Raw genomic sequence first — 19,627 nt, 5'->3', positions numbered from 1 at the left:
AACTAAAGTAGTTCTCCTGATTCTGCTTTAAACAGCACAAACTAACTAAGCAACCAAGTTTAATGGGCATTTCACTGTAAACAGCGCTGTAACAACACAGTGACACCCACATCTCCAATGCTGGACACACCTTCGTGCACCTTCGAGTTTGCACAGAGGACGGCACTCAGAAGTCCGTCATTGCTTTTGCCATGTTTTACGTATGTCACGTAGGATGACATGCACGTTCTTTTTATCTCTATCTAAACATGTTATCAAAAGCAGCTGCAACTGTGGCTACTGAGTGAGCACTCCTGTGAGTGTAGGACAGACTTTTTAAGAGTAAAATCCTCATCTATCCACGGAGGCAGTGAGGCTCAACGTGATGATGTCTATATATCCGTGGTGAAGCTAATATGTTTAGCTTTAACGAGGAGCTTCTCTACGTGACTGGAAATGGAGTTTTGCAGTTCATGTAAGGCTATAAGCGCCTGCTAGGTATAACGTAGCAGGGCTTTAAATGCATCACAAGCTGGTATATTCCACCACGCTGAAAGGCTGATTATCAAAAGCTATAAATTCAATGATTTTCCTGTTCAGCTCCTTACCTTTTGAGTGGTCACTGCTATATTTTTTAGCTTTGTTGAATGACTTAAGTAGAGGCTGCTGCCGAGTTTTCCCTGGCACGAAGTTTTGCTATTCTTTATAGTCCTTCTAGTCATCAGTTTGGCGTTTTTTTAGATGCAAAATTAAACTTGTGGTGTTAAAGGCATGTTGTCGAGCTCCTCCACGCATCTGATGTACTTTACAAGCGATGCAAACAGCTACTTTGCTGTCTTGTTCCCACACCTCAGACTTCTCCCACACAGCTGACATGTTGTTTATTGTTGTCGTTGTTTGCGCACATCACATGCGCGTAATTATGATGTCAAATTATCAGCCGTACACATTGGCGTAAATTTTACTATCGGCCGATAATGATATACTACCGATAATATCGTGCATCCCAAGGTGACAAGCAGTCACTGTGCTGTTTGGTGACATGGTGTTGCCACACTAAACACGGACCAGAGGAAGCGAAGGAGAGAGTTGTCTCAGGAGATTAGAAAGAAAATTATAGACAAGCATGTTGAAGGTGAAGGCTATAAGACCATCTCCAAGCAGGTTGATGTTCCTGTGACTACAGTTGCACATATTCAGAAATTTAAGATCGACGGGACTGTAGCCAACCTTCCTGGATGTGGCTGCAGGAGGAAAATTGATGACAAATCGAAGAGACAGATAATATGAATGGTAACAAAAGAGCCCAGAACAACCTCCAAAGACATTAAAGGTGAACTCCAAGGTCAAGGTACATCAGTGTCAGATCGCACCATCCCTCGTTGTTTGAGCCAAAGTGGACTTCATGGGAGACGACTAAGGAGGACACCACTGTTGAAAAAAAATCATAAAAAAGTGAGACTGGAATTTACCAAACTTCATGTTGACAAGCCACAAAGCTTCTGGGAGAATGTCCTATGGACAGACGAGACAAAACTGGAACTTTTTTGCAAGGCACATCAGCTCTATGTTCGCAGACACAAAAATGAAGCATACCAGGAAAAGAACACTGTCCCTACTGTGAAACATGGAGGAGGCTCTGTTATGTTCTGGGGCTGCTTTGCTGTATCTGGCACAGGGTGTCTTCAATCTGTGCAGGGTACAATGAAATCCCAAGACTACCAAGGTATTCTATGGAGAAATGTGCTGCCCAGTGTCAGAAAGCTTGTTCTTGCAACAGAATAATGACCCAAAACACACAGCTAAAAACACCCAAGAATGGCTAAGAGCAAAACGTTGGACTATTCTGGAGTGGCCTTCTATGAGCCCTGATCTAAATCCTATTCAACATCTGTGGAAGGAGCTGAAACATGCCGTCTGGAGAAGGCACCCTTCAAACCTGAGACAACTGGAGCAGTTTGCTCATGAGGAGTGGGCCAGAATACCTGCTGAGAGGTGCAGAAGTCTCATTGAAAGTTACAGAAATCATTTGATTGCAGCATTTGGCTCAAAAGGTTGTGCAACAAAATATTAAGTTAAGGGTACCATCATTTTTGTCCAGGCCTGTTTCATGAGTTTGTTTTTTAAAATAATTCTGTTGAACCACAATTCAAAAGCAATGTCTGATTTTCATTGGTTAATTTTCAATGAATTTTTATTTATTATAACTTTTGTCAGATTCAAGTTATTTCTGTGACCATTGTGGGTTTTTTCTTCCATTATCAGAGGGGTACCAACAATTTTTTCCACGTGTATTTCAGAGAGAGCTTGCACCAGCTAAGGCAAAGTTCTTGCCACAGCTGTGGCCTGTAAGTGCTGGCCATATTTAAGATGGTGGAGGTCTTAACTGCTACCTCTGGTCTTCCTGACCCCCTGTCCCCGGAGGTCCTGACCCTCACTCCGGCTCCTGGTTCCCCGTCGGAGGTCCTGACCCCAACACCTCTGTTCCCTATTGGGCGCCTGAATTTCTTGTGAGTTTCTTGTGCTCCTTGTGTTTGATTTTCTACCTCCTGTGGTCCCTAGTCTTTGTTTTTCTCAGTTTAGTTTCTAGTATTGTCATTTTGTAGTCCTCATCCCTCAATTTGTTCCTTGTTCTCCTGTTTTTATTTTGTAGTTTTCTTCTCCTTGCGTGTGTTCTCTGGCTTTCTTTCTGCCCTTGTGTTTTTCCCTCCACCCTGATTGCTTTCACCTGTGTCTTGTTCTCTCCCTCACCTGTATCACTGGCATTACCTGTCTCCCTGTGTCTAATCACTTCGTGTCTATTTAGTTTCTGTGTCTCTGTGTGTCAGTTCGTCTGTGAATCTTGCCTGTGAGTCTTGTGATTTTCGGCCGGTGTTTCCTTGTGTTTTCTTTTGTGAGTTTTAGGTTTTAGTATTTTTATAGCCTTTAGTGCATTTTGGTTTTGGATTGGTTTAGTTGTATTTTTGCCTTTTTGAGTTATTAAACCTTTTTGCATATGTGCCTTACAATTGGGTCCTACTGGTGTGATTTCTCTATAATCCTGACACTGAATTTACCTTGAGAAAGATCTGACAGAGGAATGAGCTCCATTCATGGTGCCATTTGCTGCTGTAATCCTTTTTGTTTACTGACAGCTGAAGTCTTTTTCTGTGTTCATCCTCCAGGGAAGGAAAAATAAATAAATATAATTGGAATGATTAAAATAAATAGATGAATAAAATGATAACATAGATCATTAACAATATTAAGAGTGACAAAACAAGAATAAATAAATGAAAAAATAATGAATTTAAAGAATAATGTATAGAAAAGGGAGATGTCTCCATTGGTTACAAGTATTAGAGCTTTGTTTAGAGCATCATCATCATAGTAACGTCACTAAGGCTCATGGGGTGTCGATAACTGTAATTACTGTTAAATTCAAAGCTCAAAATTGTGAAAAGGCAGTTTTTCCAGATGGGGGCTGAATATAACATTAATTTCCAGGGGATCAAAAAGCGGAGGGCCGGGGTATCAATCAAAATGGAACAGTACAAACGTCCAGTAACGTGCTAAGAAAGGTATATGGTCACTAAAATCATGATAATTCATAATCGTTTGACAACATAACAACAGAAAAATGAAAGAAAAAATAACAGGATAAATTTTTGTCATTGCATGTCATGTTTTCAAGTTTATGGGCTGATTTACTGACAATATAGCTGCTTTCTGCACTGAGAGAAAATGTGTAGACAGCACGACCAGTGCTGCCTCTAGAAATGCACAGGATTTAACTTCGTTAATCATTTAATTCATAACAATATATGATCGTATGACGTGGTAGTGAAAACAAAATCAAATGAAAAAGTAACCTGATGATTTCATGTTATTACATGGCAAGTTTTTACTCTTTACAGGCTAGTTAAAATCACAATATAGCTTCTTTCTACACTCAAAGAAAAACATATGGTGCACGTATAATGCTGCCTTTTGAAATGCATGGGATTGAAATTCGGGCTGCACAACATGGAATTAAAGCAGAAAATTGTGTACAGGGACACAACTCAATAGATTACATTTTGTAAGCATTTCACGAAATTTTGTGAGACTGGTTTGTATGTAACCCTGTGGTGGCCGTAACTATCATCCCCCTAAGAAACCCTGCATGGTGGTGGACAACAGCTTTTAGTCCAGGAGGTGGTGCTGTCTTTCCACTGTGGCATAGTAGTAGGCTAGCTCCCTTGAAAACACCTCGTAGTGTTGCGCACCCAACTTCTTCTGTTTGAGGCAAACGCTGCTGTCCAGCATCTTTCTCTTCTAAGTCCTTAATCAACTATTTGGACTTCTTCGCCATGGTCTAATTAATGTTTTCCATTTTCAGCCGAGCCAACATGCTAACACACCAAGTTCCAACACATCAAGCATCGCCAAGACCCACTCCTCACTGCTTCTGAATTGCAGATAACAGGTTAAGGGGGCTTTCACACCTACGTCATTTGGTGCGGACTTTCAGACTTTTATGTTTGGTCTGAACCAAAATGATAGGTGTGAAACCTCCCCTGGACCGTGGTCCGGACGGACCGAACAGCCAGACCTTGGTCCAACCAAAAGAGGTGGTCTCAGTCCGGACCAAATGAAACCTTGGTCTGGTTCATGCCCAGTGTGAAAGCATTATTTTTGAAAGGTTTGGGCCTTAGTATCAATGACAGGAAATTACGACATGACTACCGGCAAAGGAAATCTATAACCAAAACAAAATGCGCCACAGAAGAGCTCATAACAATCTCACGGACTGAAATTAACCAGCAGCCTGGACAGGGTGGGTTAACAGTAGATGCTTTAAGTTATGTGAGGAGTTGAAGTGTCCGTTACTATTTTAAATGGGGATAGTCCAAGCATGGAAAATTTCATGAAATTGTAGATAAAGTTATACTTCACTATTGACAGCTCATCTTTTCAAGAGTTTTACAACACATACTTTCTCTCCAGAGTCTGTGTTGCACTGGATCCCAGGATTGCATACTTTCTTCTCCTTTCCTGACGACAATAAAGTTGTCGTCTAATAATAAAACAAAGCGGCAACCTCCAGTCCTGAAAAATGAAGTCAATGCGGAAGTGCAAAAAAATTGCTATACCGCGAGTGTCCACTTGAGGCTGGCTGCAGGAACACCAGAAGTCCTGTCTGCACACATGTTAAACAGCTGGTTTTGACACTAGAAATAAACTGGGTTACAGCCTGGTTCAAAACACCAAATATGTCTCATTAGCTAGTGTCTTATTGTGCTCCCACTGTGGGGGGGGGGGGATTTTTTTGTACCATGATCGTTTGGATTATATTTAGGATGAAAGCTGATTGGCGCATCTCATTTGATTGACAGGTAGCTGGGCAGGCAGGGGCTCCATTTCTGTAAACCGTAATGCTAGCTAGCAGGCTGACAGTTGCGCTTAGTGGGCGGGCCATTAGGTTGATCCAAATTTCGGTTGAGACCGCGATTTCAATATGGAAGCCTCAACGGATTGGCTTCAAGAGCCGTTTGAGTCCGCCTATTGTGAGTAGATGACTGACGTCACACGGGGTTTGTCCAATTCTTTCTACAGTCTATGGATAAAACTCATAAGATGAACTCGGACCAGCCTTATTTACAGCTCTTCAAGCTGTTGCTTTTCATAGTAGAAAACCAACAGTAACATGATGGCGGGAATGACGGTTTCATTCATCGTTTACAGTATTTAAGACTTGCGTTATTCAACTTGTTGACATCAGACACCCGCCGGCCGAATGGCCAATCAATGTAAACTACAGAGATATGCAAACCACGTAGTTGATGACGATATCACATAGGTTCGTCATGTAAAGTCTGTTAGTCCGGTTGCAATAATGACAGTGTGAAACCCAAACAGACCGAACCAAATGTATACAATGGAACAAAACATGGACCTTGGTCTGGACTTTCAGGTGTGAAAACACCCTAAGAGAGGATGGAGAAGCAGAGCTGCGTGTCTCGCACGCCATTGGTCAGTGAACCCAAACTCAAACATGATGAAGTGCAAGGACAACAAATTCTCATGTATGTATGTTATTTTTCCCCAACTTAAATGTCAAGTTTGTCAGCAGTTGGCATGTAATATTAGCTTTGTGCTGAGACTGGTAACACAAAAATCATGGGGAAAAAAGATAGATTTTGGTAATAATAAGAAGACATTTCAGACGTTCAATGTACATTAAAGGTTTTTAAAGTTTCTGTTGGTAATCTTAAATACCCCCAATAGCCCTGGATAGATACCTGCATTTAGCCTTTTACACAGTTAAAACTGATTTGTTCAGAAAACTACACAAAAGCTCTTTGCATTGGTTAATTATTAAGAACTGTTTCAGAATAAAAACCTACCTTACTTACTATTCAACTATGGTTTTAACCACATGCATTTATAATATTTCATGAATGCCAATTTCAATGTGACTGAACAGGACAGGTGGAACAACAAGGGATCTATAAAAGTGATTTTATACAAGAGAAGTTAATATTTTGCAACAAGACAGGAGAAAATGTGCCCTGAGGTCAGTCCAATCAAGTTTTCCAATAAAGTTTCAATCTTTTATAACTACATAAAACTTTTGCCGACTTTTTCATGTTTGTTCATATTCTGACAAATGAGGTAGTTGCTCTATTTGTTAGTTTACTTTAGCCTCACCTTCGCAGTATGAAATCAGTTTAACAATTGCTTTTTTATTGCTAGGAAACATTTGTCCTTTTTTTCTGCAGACCTTCACCAACAGCTTTTACAAAGCCCTTCAATAAATGCACATTCTGAGAAAATGATGATCTTTTTTTTAACAGCAAATGGCATAAATGATGAATGATGTGTTTGTGCCTCTCCTGAAACCATGCCACCGTCTGTCAGCATAGAGCTTCCTGCTCTGGTGAATCCCTTTGTCTGGTTCTAGGTAGAATTTCTCATTTCAGCTCTGCACTGGTCACTATTCTAGACACAGTACTAATAGTCTGCTGTTTAATTGCTGGGCCATCCATCAATAATCCACTTAAAAAAAGCATCTTTTCAGGTCTTTGCTGAAAGGGCATAACCTGACATGCCAGGTAAATAGACTGTTTCATATACTCACTGCATTGATATTTCACATTTATCTGGGAAAGCTTGCCAAAAAAAAAAAACCCATACAGACATCAGTAATTACAAATTAGCAGGGATATGAACCCCGGTCCCCTGAGTGATAATCATCTATTTTACCATTGAGCTTATGGTCAAGCTGATGATGTAGGTGTAGTTTACGTACAAAGCGAAGACGACACCTGAAGTGGCTGGAAAACAGGATAAAACACGTATGTGTACAAAACAATACAACATCTACTACCGCACCTGTTTAATCAGTAGTTAAGATTTAATAAAGCATGTTTCCTTACATTTCCCAGATGTGAGCTGAATAACAACTTCCGGAGCACCTGGAGTGACTGAGCCGTCACTCAAAAACTCGTTGGCCAATAGGGATACGCCCCAGAAATGCCCACCCAGGTGACATTTGTGTCCGAACTGAGACCAAAATCTCAAAAAAAACAAACAGAGGATCAGGCAGCGCAAACACAAAACTGAGGAGCGAGAGCAAAAGTCTGATTACTGAGAGAGAAAAACAGGAAAATTTAAAGACTAATAATTTGGTTGTTATTTCACATTTGTTCTCTTGATGTGAACGTATTTTTTGGATCACATATTTTGTTCTCAAATGGTAATTTTTGTTTGATAGAAAAGTTTAGTTTGAATCTTTTTGACACAAATCTCATTCCACAGCCACAGGACACATTTTCTGAAAGGTGGAGCAGGGGGGATGGAGTTTTCTGGTACTCAAGGGGATTATGGACAGGCCAGGGGTACATACTTTTGTTTAAAAAAGGCCTGTACAAGTGATTTTTGCATAATATGTCCTCTTTAACCCTTGCAAACTTCAAACTCATGCCGAAGCAGGTCTGCAAGAAGGGCAGAAACATCTTTTCTGCCACGAAGAGTTTTCAGTGTTGTTTCTTGCTCATTATTCTATAAAGAAATGTGGTTCAGTTGTGATAAAACTGACGCTGTTCTCCACTGAGCTAACCGTGAGTAACAGGGAAGTTGCTGTCTGTTCAAGGGACAACTAAACCTCGCCTGTAGATACCGCCTCCCTCTCCTAAAATGATCCTGATTGGTCCGAAACAGCGGTATTGGCCGCAGATGATGCAGACAAGAGCTTTGCAAGATAGATTTGCCTGATGACAGACATAATCCATCAGTTCTGCGAGGTGGGAAAGGACATGTTATTAAAATATAAATCAACAGTATCCTATTTGATGAATTTCCTTGTAATTATTACTTGAGCCCTTGAATTATTTTGCAGAGATGAATTTTTGCAGTACAGTCTGCCAGAACTAAATGAAATGCACATTATTAAAACCTAAAATTCTATTTTACAGTCTTATATTATTATACTTTTTTTTTTCATGTGAGATGAATTCTGGTCATACCAAAAAGCTTTAAATCTTTCACTGCAAGCCTCTTAAATAATCTTCACTAAACTGACAATGATAATAGCCACTCATAGGTCTTCCTCATCATAATATGCTTATCATATATCAAGTTATTTTGTAGGTAAAACATAAGGCAAAGGGTGGCTTGTGTGATTTCCAAACGTGTGCCAGCACAGACAATTACTCTGTTCAATGAATAAATCAAATAAAAGTGTAAAGCACTACTAATAATACAGCATAACATGCAAACAAATGTAAAAACAACAGTCCAACATCTCAATTTAATCCAGCTCAGGTTTTTCACCTCCAGCTGGGTAATTTGTCTGTGAGAGTATTACATAGTGGTGCTTTAGCAGGATATTCTCAACCAGTTGATCCAGCTCAGGTTTTTCACCTGCAGCTGCTCCAAAGCCGTTCTTATTAAAAGGGCCTATTTGTCATTCTGATTGCTGGTCACAGGTGCCTTGACCCATTTTAAAGCACAAGGACTCAGTAGAACTAGTCCTATCTGGCCCTGTGTGAAAAGAAATTTCCCCCTGAACCTAATAACTGGTTGTGCCATCCTTGGCAGCAATATGTAAAATCAAGCGTTTGTGATAACTGGTGATGAGTCTTTCTCATCGCTGTGGAGGAATTTTGTCCCACTCTTCTTCACAGAATTGTTTAGACTCAGCCATATTGGAGGGTTTTCCAGCATGAGCCGCCTGTTTAAGGTCACCACAGCATCTCAAGTGCATTTAACCCCGGACCCTGACTTGGCCACTCCAGAACCTTAATTTTGTCTCTTTTTAGCTATTCAGAGGTGGACTTGCTGGTATGTTTTAGGTCGTTGTCCTGCTGCATAACCCAAGAGCTCTTGAGCTTGAGGTCATGGACTGATGGCTGGACGTTGGCCTTCAGGATTTTCTGGTAGACAGCAGAATTCATTGTTGCACAGCAAGTGGTCCAGGTCCTGAAGCAGCGATGAATCTTCATTTTATCAAAGTGGATGATGTCAAACAAAGCCTATCTCCTGTGAAGTTTAGAGCTACACTATGCATGGAAATCAACAGTATGGAACATTTCTGAATTGGTCATAAAGGAGCTGAAACAAAAGAAACTGCAGATAGCTGAGCAACATAAACACTCGTGCAGTGGACGGGACAAGGATGGGCCTGTGCGGGTCCGACAGAAAGACATGGATCGTGAGGGCCAATGGCGAGAAACACCACAAAAATCCTCAAAGAAAATCATCTGCCACAAGGCCCGGCTTAAATCAGTCAATACCCACAAATACCCATGGTTTAAAGACCCTGTAAAGTGAAAATGAATCAGTATTTAGGTTTGTTGTATGACAGGTCACCCCTAATTCAAATTTCAGTCAAATGAAACATCTCTAAGTTTATAAAATTAAGCTTCAAAATCATAAAAAATGAGGCAGTAAAATCTGCTCCAGGATGGTGTGGGCCCGCCCACATGAAACCAAGCCAGGAAAGTGGTGAAAAACTTTCTAACAGTCCAAATCTAGAATTCAGTCACATGTAGATTTCAGTGTTTTCTCAAGTTTATGCTATTCCAACATACACCATAGTACCAAAAATATTTGCTCACCTGCCTTGACTCGCATATGAACTTAAGTGACATCTCATTCTTAATCCATAGGGTTTAATATGACGTCAGTCCACCCTTTGCAGCTGTAACAGCTTCAACTCTCCTGGGAAGGCTTTCCACAAGGTTTAGGAGTGTGTTTATGGGAATTTTTGCCCATTCTTCCAGAAGCGCATTTGTGAGGTCACACACTGATGTTGGACGAGAAGGGGCCATCCCCAAACTGTTCCCTCAAAGTTGGGAGCATGGAATTGTCCAAAATCTCTTGCTGAAGCATTCAGAATTCCTTTCACTGGAACCAAGCCCAGCTCCTAATAAACAACCACAATCCCCCCTCCACCAAACTTTACACTTGGTACATTGTAGTCAGACAAGTACCGTTCTCCTGGCAACCGCCAAACCCAGACCCGTCCGTCAGATTGCTAGATGGAGAAACACGATTCTTCACTCCTGAGAACGTGTCTCCACTGCTCTCGAGCCCAGTGGCAGCGTGCTTTACACCACTGTATCTGACACTTTGCATTGCACTTGGTGATGAATGGTTTGGATGCATCTGCTTGGCCATAGAAACCCATTCCATGAAGCTCTCTACACACTGTTCTTGAGCTAATCTGAAGGCCACATGAAGTTTGGAGGTCTGTAGCGATTGACTCTGCAGAAAGTTGGTAACCTCTGCGCGCTATGCGCTGACCCCGCTCCGTCATTTTATGCGGCCTACTGCTGAGTTGCTGTCATTCCCAGTCACTTCCACTTTGTTATAATACCACTGACTGTGGAATATTTAGGAGTGAGGAAATTTCACCACTGGACTTGTTGCACAGGTGACATCCTATCACAGTACCACGCTGGAATTCACTGAGATCCTGAGAGCAAGCCATTCTTTCACAAATGTTTGTAGAAACAGTCTGCATGCCTAGGTGCTTGATTTTATACACCTGTGGCCATGAAAGAGATTGGAACACCTGATTTCAATTATTTGTATGGGTGGGTGAATACTTTTGGCAATATAGTGTATGTATTTTTAAATCTCCCTCTTGAAATTTTTCTGCAACAACTAAATCATAAAATCATGTTGAATCGTAACATCATTCTAAAACCTGCTGGCTGGTTACACAACTGTGAGCTCCACTGACCAATCCAGCCACTAATTCTATTATACAGAAAAGCCAGGTAGAGGACCACAGCGTGCCAAAGACTCCGTCCGTTATGTCTAAGCCAAGATGTGATTGGTCAAAGTCCTTGATAGTCAACATTGTCATCATCATTTGCGTCAGCTGCTGAGGGTTTTAGGATTTTCAACTCAGAGACAGCACTGGATCTGATTGGATGAAAGCTGTACTTAAAACAAAAATGTGCAAAAATTATTGATATAAGTCAGAGAATTTGACTGTCTAAGCCAGTAGAGAAGACCTTACAGGTCCTGATGGTCCACCATTACTAAATATAACATTAAAAATAGATTACAGTCGGTCTGGTTAAGCCTTGAGAGACATGTCAGTGAATTAAACATTTCTAAAGTGTATAAGATACATTTACAGAACAACCTTTCCTTCAGAGTGATATGAAAGCAGTTGGGGATGATTAATTATGGCCAGAAAAAAAGCATTAAAATGGTAATAGGCCTTAAACTTAATTACTTTGATCGATATCATTTTTTGCCCCGACTGTAAAATATCAGTCAGAACCTCACACGTGGAAGCCTGTTAAGATCCTCTTATCAAGATTGTCAATAAATCATCTCTAGTTAATTCTTAATGAACTGGAGGAATCTCTGGAACATTAGAGAACTGTCCAAATGACTGTCTAGGGAAGGAATCTAAGGTTGAATTATGCCAGTCAGACCTTTTCATCTTTAAACTCTGAACTTAAATCAGGCCTGTCGGTATCTATCTATCTATCTATCTATCTATCTATCTATCTATCTATCTATCTAATAATTTCACATTAGAGAAATAGAGGAAAGGTTTACAACATGGTGTTGTTGGTAAGATTATTAAACCCCCCTCACACACACACATACACAGTGATGTTTATTTACAAGTTGTTAGTGTTTGAATTCACACATCAGTAACAGTCATTTAACATGTGACAGCTTCCAGCTGCAAGGCCTTCATTTACTTCACACTCCAGCAACCTTTCTCTTGTCAACATGCAATCGTGTCTGTGCAAATGCGGCACATTCTCACTCACCTTCTGCTTATTCTGCAAAGCTGCAGGGTCATCATATATGAATATGTTTGTTAGTAGATGGTTTCATGCTGTGAGAGGTGAATCGATTAGTCCCTCTGCAGCGTGAGTGTTGACAGCCTGCTGCTTTGGACCTGCCTGACTCAATCTACAACAACTTCTAACATCAGCTTTACATAATCATTGTTATTTAAATGTGAAGGTGGATCTAAGAACTGTTCAGTCTGAATGGCTGTAATGAACAGAATTCAACACCCCACCCTTCAGCGCCACAAGCCAATCACAGTCTTGCAGCTACACAAATTCATTCAGAAGGCTTGTAGACCTCCATTGAAAAGCATTAATTTGTAATGTAATTTTAATTTGTTCTTAATGATATGCACGGGTAAAATGCAACACTGATATCCTGAGAAGCAAAAGAATGGAGTGTATCTTAACTTTGTTCCCTAAACATCAAATAAACACAGGAGTCTCCTTGTTAACATAAAGAAGATCAATAAGAATGTATACATTAGTCCTCAGGTACACCAACGTAGTAACCTTGCAAAGCAGATGGATACGCCCGATTCCGTGTTTCTCACTGGTGAATCCATCTTCATCCGTCTGAACCATTTGGACCCGGTTAGAAAGTGACAGGACCAATCAGTGACGAGGGGCAGTTTCTTCGGGCATGGCGGAGTTGTAACGTAAGCAAGCAGCAGGAGGCCGGTGCAATTATGGTTGAAGAGATTAGCGTGGATGCTGCTACAGCAAACGACTCACTGCTGTTCTTTGTTCTTTTAATGAAGAAATGTCGTCAAGTTCTGATAACTGATACTACAGCAGCACTAATGTCTTCTGCCATAACTGCACCGGCCTCTTGCTGTTGCTTGCTTATGTCATGACTCTGCCGCACCCGAAAGTACCGCCCCTCGTCACTGATTGGTCTTGTCAGTTTCTAACTGGGCGCAGACGGTTCAGATGGGAGCTTTACAAGATGGATTCGCCAGTAAGAAACATGGAAATGACTGAATCTATCTGCTTTGCAAGGTTACAGCGTTGCAGTCGGGCTAAAGTCTGTCTGAATTCTTGTAGTCTGTGCTGGCCGTTAAATGACAGACATGGTGAGACTATGAAACAGTGCCTGTGTTTATAAATTGTTACTGAATTAATTTGCAGCATGTAATCTGCAATAACCTATTCATTTTGCAAATTACTGTTGGTTTTAATGTACTGTTCCCTGAAATATATTATTTATTGTGACATGTGCTGCTGACCTCTTGTCCAGGCCATTCTTGTAAAAGAGAATTCAATCTTGGTCTTTATCTTGTTAAAGGTTAAATTAAGAAATTAAAAAATTGTAAGAAAATGTCTCATGAATGTAGATATTTTTTTAAGTTGTAATTTATATCAGGGTCATTGCTTGTTATATCTGATGTGTTCCATTTTTACGTTATTATTATTTTTATGATTTAAGTTGTAAACGTCATGCTGTGTGATGCAGAGCTTGTGAAGTTTAAGACCACCCAGATTTGCTGACTTGATAACGACAACCAAAACACTCAGCCTGTTCTAATGTTAAAAGCAAATATATCTTGTTAGTGTGTGAGCTGTCTCCACTCTTTAGGCTTTTGTTTGCGGTGTAAAAATGTGCCAGGGTAAGAATGACTCACTGTTTAGTTTGTTGCAGGCTCTTAAAAATCCACACCACTGTTAGCAGCTAAAAAAAAAAAAAAAAAGTCCAGCCAGATTGCATACATAAATTGTTCTCATCTTTGTATAATTATTTTTTCTTTTAAATTTTTGTTGAAATACTGTTGAGGAATAGTGCCAGAGATTGAGGCCATGACTGCACAACTTTTATTAAAATGTTCGCTTAGACAAGTTGAAAATTCTTCGGGCTAACAAATGTTATACTGGACACCAAATATATACAGAGGACTAGTTTGAATATTTATATTATTATAAGCAGATGTTGTGAAGTTGCAGTTACACATAATTGCTCAGTTACCCTTGATGCATAGTTATCACTTTGACTGGTACAGGGTCATTACTCTGTGGCCTACAGAAAACTAACCCTCACCCAGTGTGACCAATTACACTCATAAAATGGGGCAGATTGAATAATTATGAGAGGTTAAACTCTTAAGGTTATTTTGTTTAGTTTCCAGCTGGCAGTTAATGTTTAATACAGCCCGGTTCAGTGTGATATCTCTCTGTGTGATGCACATGAGATTCCTCAGCTCGGCTCAAGTACAGAGACTATGGGGGCCTAATCACTAACTGACTACAATAACATGGTAAGAGCACATTCAATGAAGCAGGTATGTTCAACACAGAAGAACCCAGCAGAGGCCTTCATTAGTAGTTCCTTAAGTATTCATCATTCAGCTCATGATGGCTACAAGGGGAATACCTAACATGAGTCATCTCAAACATGACGTCTTCAGGGGCCCTTCAGTGACATTCACTCACATCTGTAGTGGCCCCTTGGGTCCTTTGTGCACACAGTAGAATGCTTGTATGAGGGTGGAGACTTAAATAAAGGCTCACTGAAGCCATAGAAACTATACAGAACAAAGTCTTTTTATTATTTTAAGATTGTTGTTTATGGATAAACTGCACTTTTATAGCCTCTTTCTAGTCTTCTGACTGAAAGGGCTTAAAACTAAAAATGAAATTGATCCTTCCACACATGCCAGACCTGCCCACAGAATAATCAGGCCCCTGACAACCCAGAGAATGGACCATAGGTCGTGATTTAGTGACGATATCACTGCATGTGTACTGGATCAGTAGCATCAGCTTATAGTTACTTTATCTTGGGGCCAAAAAGTGAATTGAGTTCTGATGCTGAAGTTGTGGCCAATAATTACTACTGCCACTATTATTTGCCACTTTTCATAAGTTTTGTGCTATTTATACATTTATTGATGCTTTTAGTCCATTTTGCAACTTTACATAAATTTTTGCCACATTTCAACCTCTTAATCACTTTTCCCCACCAATTTTTGTCTTTTAACTAATATTTGACACATTTAGCCCTTTTTACCATATTTAAAATCCCTTTTCATTGCTTTTTCTGCCACTTTTAACCCATTTTCACTACTATTAACCCCTTCTCATCACTTTGATGCCCATTTTTGCCAGTTTTAAATGCATTTCACTATTTGTTGAACCCACTTTTGCCACTTGTAACCCCTTTTGACCAATTTTTTTCTGCAGTTTTTGGTTACTCTAAACTCATTTTTAACACTTTAAAGACATTTTTACCTCTTTTACCCCAATTTTGCTGTTTTAAAAAACTATTGCAAAACCTCTTCTGCCCATTTTTGCCACTTTTAACTAATTTCATTCTGTTTTAAGGAAGACATTTATATTGTTGTGCCATTTATACCTTAATTGCCACATTTAGTCTACTTTTTGCCACTATAAATCAGTTCTTGACACATTTCAACCTCTTTTCATCACTTTTTTCATCACTTCTTTTAACTTATTTCTGACACATTTAACCCTTTTTGCCACATTTAAAATCCCTTCTCACCACTTTTTCTGCCAATTTAAACCCATTTTCACCATTAACCCTATTTTCATCACTTCGATGCCTATTTTTATTTTTATTTTTATTTTTTTTACCAGTTTAGAATGCATTTCATGTTTTGGCAACTTTAAACAAATTCTGGCCACTTTCCACTTTCCACCTATGTTTGGCCTATATTAACCCATTTTAGCCACCTTTTAAATCTCATTTCTCCACTTTTTCTGCCACTTTTAGCCCCTTTTCACCACTTTTATACCCATTTTTGTCAGATTTAATAATTTGTAATGCCCACTTTTGCCACTTGTAACCCTTTTTCACCATTTTCTCTGCAGTTTTATGGCAACTTTTATTCCTTTTTTTTTATTATTTTTATTTTATTTGGCCATTTCAAAGACATTTATACCACTTTTACCCAAATTCTGCTACTTTAAAAACCCATTTCACCACTTTTTTCACATATTTTGTGCCACTTTAAACCCATTCTTTGTGTTTTAAGGAAACAGGTTTTTGTATTTTTTGCTTTTTAAGAGTGGTTATTATTCAGGTGAAAAAAATGAAATGTGATAATCACAGACTAAAATTACAATGGACCACAGTTTTGCTGACCTTCCTGGGACCCAGCTTGGCTGGGCCTCAGAAGCTCTCCCCTTTATCCCCCTTATCGGCGGTCTTTACACATGCAGTCAAATACTGAGGGCTGAGGCTGTACCTAAAGGGCTGAACTGCCAGTCAGGAACTAATCTAATCGCATTCGCAAATTCAAATGCCAAAGGCTAAACCTTCTGGAGCAATTCTGGGTTCTGTCTTACCCAAAGACGCTGACATCTTGCCCAGTGACACTTCAGCATGTTGACTGTGGGAGGTGTGTGAACCACAAATCCTCAGAATAGGGGATGGCCCACTTAGCTTACAATCACGGTGACCTTTCATAATCCTTTTTCTGGCCTCTTCCTGCCGTTGACATTTGGAGTATAAAGTTAAATATCTCTGTGGCTGTTTTATATGGATGGTGGATAGTGGATTCATCAGAATAACTTTATGATTTTAATGAAGCACCATTGTATCGAGGGAGAAAAATATCTTTCTTCTATTGCTTTTACCAAGCTAAATATACAGACCAAATCATTTCTATCAGCCAACATTGTTGTTTGTGGTAAGGTCTCAAAGACAGAAATCAGAAAACTGCAATATGATAAACTTAATGAAAATTACTACATCCACACTTAAGAATGTACAAAGATTCCAATCTGACAATGTATTTTAAACAGAGTTTAAAAGGTAGATTGTAAAGTGTATTTTTCAGTGTTCTTGCCATTCAAAGACGCTGTACAGCAGGGGTCATCAAGTACATTTGCACAAGGGCCAGATTTAGTTTTGACAGAGTCTCCAAATAAAAAAAAAAAAAAAAAAATCAATATTTTGTTCTGATTAACATATTATTTCATTAGTATTTTCTTTCATATGAGGACATTTTCAGGCATCACCAGTGAGATCAATCCTGATCTATAAACCCACAGAACAGGCTGGGCTCCTGAAAATCCCAGAGAATGGGCCCTCAACAATTTAGATTTATCACCAATATGAACTCATGTTTCACACTTTTCACTACTTCACTGCATCATTCTGCCATTTCTGCAACATTTTGTGCCACCTTTAACCCATTTTTGCCACTTCTTGCTATTTTATCACCCACTTTCCTGCCTTTTTACTACTGTGCCATTGGCTGTTTTTGCACCATTTTGCCACTTTTAACCCATTTTTAACACTTTTTGCCCTTTATGCCTCTTTAATCCAATTTTTGCCATTCTTTAACTCCTTCAAACCACTTTTCTTGCCTGTTTTATCTCTTTTGTGCCACTCCTTTATCCATATTTTGCCACTTTTCATTACTTTTTTTTTTTTTTTTACCATTTTTGCCACTTTTAACCCATTTTTGATATACTTGTTGCCCCTTTTTTCCTTTTATAGTAATGGTTTGCCACATTTTAACCTGTTTTCACCACATTTCCTGCAAGTTGTTGTCCCTTTGTGCCACTCCACAACCCATTTGGATGCCTATCGTTCATTTTTGCCACTCTTTAACCCCTTTTCACCACTTTAACCACCATTTTTGCCAGTTTCAACACATTCTTTTAATATTTATTATTAATGGCTGACAAGTGAATTTCTGTAAAAACAGATCAAATGTGAAGTCATTCTAAAACTATTTGAATATTTATTGCTTTTGGGATGGATTAACAGCTGCAGACATTAAAAGCCAAAAGATACTCTTAAAACCACAACATCTTCTTTTCCTGCTGTTCTGAATTTAATGATCTTCTGGGGGCCAGACAGGAAGCTTTGGGGGCCTGATTTGGCCACCAGTTGATGATCAGTGCTATACAGCCTACAGATGATACTAATATTAAAGGAAGAGATAGAATCGGTTTCAGTAAATTACATTATTACATGTATTCCCTTGTAAAGCCTTAAATAGCTAGTTAAGACTGTCTAAGAGATTCTTTGGGCACTCTTTGATTTAACACCATCATATTCTCAGTTGTATCCATTAGTTAGTCGTTGTCCCAGTATAGAGAACATTATCATACTTGACCTGACCCTCTGTCACTGCCTGCGCTGTACAAGAATTAGTAACACATGGAAACATGTTCATAGTCTAACATCGAATGTTTCTGTACATGGAGTAACCATAACATCATGAGAAGACAGCCTTTTGTGTGCATGTATTTCCTTTAAAAGTATTCACTCCCTTTAAAGTAGATGAGTGCAGTAGATATGTCTGAAATTATTTTAGTATAAGGACACTTGTGTTGGGAAGGTCCAGTCACTGGTTAATTGGTATTCCTGGCTACCATTACACCATGAAGACAAAAGAACACTCCAAGCGACTCAGAGAAAAGGTTATTGAAAAGTTTAAGTCAGAGGATGGATGCAAAAAAAAAAAAAAAATCAAAGGCACTGAACATCCCCCAGAGTTCAGTTAAATCATCACTAAGAAATGGAAGGACTATGGAAGATGTGTAAATCTGCCTGGAGGAGACTAGTGAGAGAGGCAACCAAGACACCCATTACTACAGAAGGAGTTTTTATATCAGTAGCTGAAATAGGAGAGACTCTGCATATGACAACTACTGACCAGGTTCTTCACCATTCAAAGATTTAAGGGAGAGTGGCAAAGAGAAAGCTACTATTGGAGAAAACGGACTAAATCTGGACTAGAGTTCACCAAAAGGCATGTGGGAGATTCCATGGTCTAGTGGCAGAAAGTTTTTTAGTCTAATGAGACCAAAGTGGAGCTTTTTGGCCATCAGACAAGACACCAAACACTGCACATCACCACAAACACACTATCCCCACTATGAAGCATGATGGTGGCAGCATCATGGTGTGGGGATGCTTCTCAGCAGCTGGCCCTGGAAGGCTCATCTGGATAAAATGAATGATGAGAGATTTATTCTTTCAGCAAGACAATGACCCGTATCATTCAGAAGCATACAGAGAAAGCTTCACAGAAATGTTTTTTTTTTTTTTTTTAAACAAGGTGAATGTTCTGGAGTGGTCGAGTCAAAGCCCAGACCTCAATCCAAGAGAGAATTTGTGGCTGGATTGGAAAAAGGCTGTTCACCCCCGATCCCTGTGCAACCTGACAGAGCTTGAGCAGTTGTGCAAAGAAGAATGGAGTAAAATATCAGTGTCCAGATGTGCAAGCCTGATTGAGATCCACACAGACTCAGAGCTGTGATTGCAGCCAAAGGTGATTCTACTAAATACTGACTAGAAGCACATTAATATTTAAGCACTCCCTCATTTTACCTTAAATATTTTTGTTTAATAGACAAACTTTGTGGAAATTTGTTTTCTC

This window comes from Cheilinus undulatus, linkage group 15 (assembly GCF_018320785.1).
Source record: "Cheilinus undulatus linkage group 15, ASM1832078v1, whole genome shotgun sequence".
Lineage (NCBI taxonomy): Eukaryota > Metazoa > Chordata > Actinopteri > Labriformes > Labridae > Cheilinus > Cheilinus undulatus.
This window is presented reverse-complemented; position numbering follows the sequence as displayed.